Here is a 3057-nt window from a genome sequence, read left to right as displayed (position 1 = left end):
CCGCAAAGTGCGCGGGGAAGGGAAGAAAATTGTCTAGCAACTAACTCACGAGGTCAGTCAAGTAAATTAATGACACGGTTTCGCTTCGGACGTGATATATTCGGAAAATACTTCGAAGAACCCAAATAAATAAGTCATTGTTAGGCCATCGACCACCAGAGCGGAATCTAAAACGAAATCTCCTGTGTTTTAATTGAAAACGTGTCTACTCCTGTCTCAACACAAACATATTACCTCGCTTTGCTACCAGAACTTACCAACATTAAGGGGAGAAAAGACGAACTGTGACGTAAGCAATTGCAGACGGCATCTCCGATGAAAGAGCTGTGGCGGTCCGCACAAAGGACGAATTCCTCATCTTGGTCCCTTTCCAGCCGAAGAGAACTGCCACGGCCTGGTCACTTCGTAACTTAGTACCAATAGGACTTTACTGCTTTGCTTCCAAACCAAGGTTAAAGTATAAACGATGCTCCTCTGAGATCTCTGGGCACAGACCAAGAAAGATTACTGGGCATCTAGTCAGACAGCTCGGTAGAAAAGCTGCCATTGAAAGTCCACGTAGCAAAAATGTCTTTGTCTCTTCCGAAAGGTTTGTTGTAGCCACTCTTCTAAGATTTCAATTCAAAACAAATTTACAACCATTTGGAGCTAGGCTCTAACGTGAAAAGTTGTGGAAGCGCTGGCAAATTTGAAGTAACTCAATGTTCGTCTCTTCAAAAGTGGATGCCAGATCTCCTACTCCGGCTAAAATTTAGAATATCGCCCAGTCGAGGAGTGCGCCATTTTCCACGTCAAACGACCTCGAAGTGTCTGCTTCCGGACGGCAGGGGTGGATGTCAGGGGTGGGGCCAATGCGAGGTAGCGCTCCTCGGCCCCAAGAGATCTGATCAACAAATTGCTGCATGAAATTTCCAGATTTATCCTCTTTGCTCACCAATCCCGGGCCACTTACGATATCGCCAAATTCCTAGTCAAGACTAATGTGCACAGAACTGCTCTCCTACGGCCTTTGGAAGCTTTCATCTGCAGCCGGCATAACTGTCAATAACCTCAGGACACAGTCAGTGGTTGGCGATGAGGCACCTGTTCCGATAACAAGGGCACTCGAACACTGAACGCACAGGGTGAGTGACCAAGGGATCTGGGAGACGGGGCCTTCCAGGCTACAGGTGAGGTGTTTATCTGATGAGCCAGGTATCCTAGTGAAGCGACCCACTAGGAACTCCAGGGACGCTTTGCTGCCTGCAGGCCGCCGGGGGTCGCATGAAGACTCAGAAGAAGGCGCTAGCCAGTCTTACATGCAATCCAAGGTGCAAAGTATTTTGTTAGAGGGAACTAGTAACCTCAGCAGTAACCATCTACGATTCGTTTCTCTATCAACATCAGCGCTGTACTGACAGGAAAACAAAAGGATCTCTTTACCTCTGAATTAAGTATGCAGCAGTCTTAATGAGGATGAAACTGGCAGGCTGCCGTTCCACTTCTTATTTATGTCATAACCGCTGAGAAAATTACAATACAATGTGGATGTCGTGCGTTTTGTACGAAGAATATCTTATTTATTCACACATGGAGAAAACGCACACGATTTGGAATTTGTGAACGAAGGAAAATATGTATAATGAATACAGAAGACCAAACGGGTGATAAATTGAGTGTAATGTTCGACCAAGCATGATACACAAAGTTAAACGTCATGGACAAGCACAAACATCGGATTAAACCGTATTAACGTCTACTACAAACATCGTGGCACAAATTTACGAAATGCTGAGAATTAATCTTCAAATTTTTAAATCACTTGAATTTAGGGATGGCTAACCAAGAAACGGACACCGATCACTGTGTATTCCATTGAGACTTAAAGTGACAACAGAGACATAACATTTTCCACCTTAAGTCGGAATGCAAAATGCAATGCGAGAAGGAAATGATTTTACATAACCCCAACACACTCGTCATCTCCAGTCACAGGAAAACTTCCCAAATTCTGAATCTAGCTGCAGAAATTTGTTAACATCGAGTATAGATTTAAGTGTCAGGAAGTCATTTCTGAAAGTATTTGTATGGAGTGTAGCCATGTATGGAAGTGAAACATGGACGATAAATAATGTAGACAAGAAGAGAATAGAAGCTTTCGAAATGTGGTGCTACAGAAGAATGCTGAAGATTAGATGGGTAGATCACATAACTAATGAGGAAGTATTGAATAGGATTGGGGAGAAGAGAAGTTTGTGACACAACTTGACCAGAAGAAGGGATCGGTTGGTAGGACATGTTCTGAGGCATCAAGGGATCACCAATTTAATATTTGAGGGCAGCGTGGAGGGTAAAAATCGTAGGGGGAGACCAAGAGATGAATACACTAAGCAGATTCAGAAGGATGTAGGTTGCAGTAGGTACTGGGAGATGAAGAAGCTTGCACAGGATAGAGTAGCATGGAGAGCTGCATCAAACCAGTCTCAGGACTGAAGACCACAACAACAACAACAACAGCTGCAGTCGCATCATACTCCTCCTCCCGAATAGGCCATGAAGGCCCAAAGGTAACGACCGGCCGCCGTGTCATCCTCAGACCACAGGCGTCACTGGATGCGGATATGGAGGGGCATGTGGTCAGCACACCGCTCTACCGGTCGTATGTCACTTTCCGAGACCGGAGCCGCTACTTCTGAATCAAGCAGCTCCTCAGTTTGACTCACAAGGGCTGAGTGCACCCCGCTTGCCAACAGCGCTCGGCAGACCGGATGTTCACCCATCCAAGTGCTAGCCCAGCCCGACAGTGCTTAACTTCGGAGATCTGACGGGAACCGGTGTTACCACTGCGGCAAGGCCATTGGCAGTCTCACCATACCATGCATGTATCAACAAAAAAAAATATCGGTATATCAAAATACCACTATTTTTGCGTTATAATACCGAGCCGGCCGCTGTGGCCGAATGGTTCTAGGCGCTTCAGTCCGGAACCGCTTAGCTGCTACGGTCGCAGGTTCGAATCCTGCCTCGGGCATGGATGCGTGTTACGCTCTTATGTTAGTTACGTATAAGTAGTTCTAA

At 45.9% G+C, this 3057-nt stretch overlaps 1 pseudogene; it reads right to left on the bottom strand.

Moving 5' to 3' along the window:
* Positions 1-2723: 2723 nt before the first annotated feature.
* On the bottom strand, positions 2724-2841 carry LOC126189171 (5S ribosomal RNA; annotated as a pseudogene).
* Between the last annotated feature and the right edge of the window lie 216 nt (positions 2842-3057).

This window comes from Schistocerca cancellata, chromosome 5, assembly GCF_023864275.1.
Source record: "Schistocerca cancellata isolate TAMUIC-IGC-003103 chromosome 5, iqSchCanc2.1, whole genome shotgun sequence".
Classification (NCBI taxonomy): Eukaryota; Metazoa; Arthropoda; class Insecta; order Orthoptera; family Acrididae; genus Schistocerca; species Schistocerca cancellata.
Note: the sequence above shows the minus strand (reverse complement) of the source record. Positions and strands in the feature narration are given on the sequence as shown.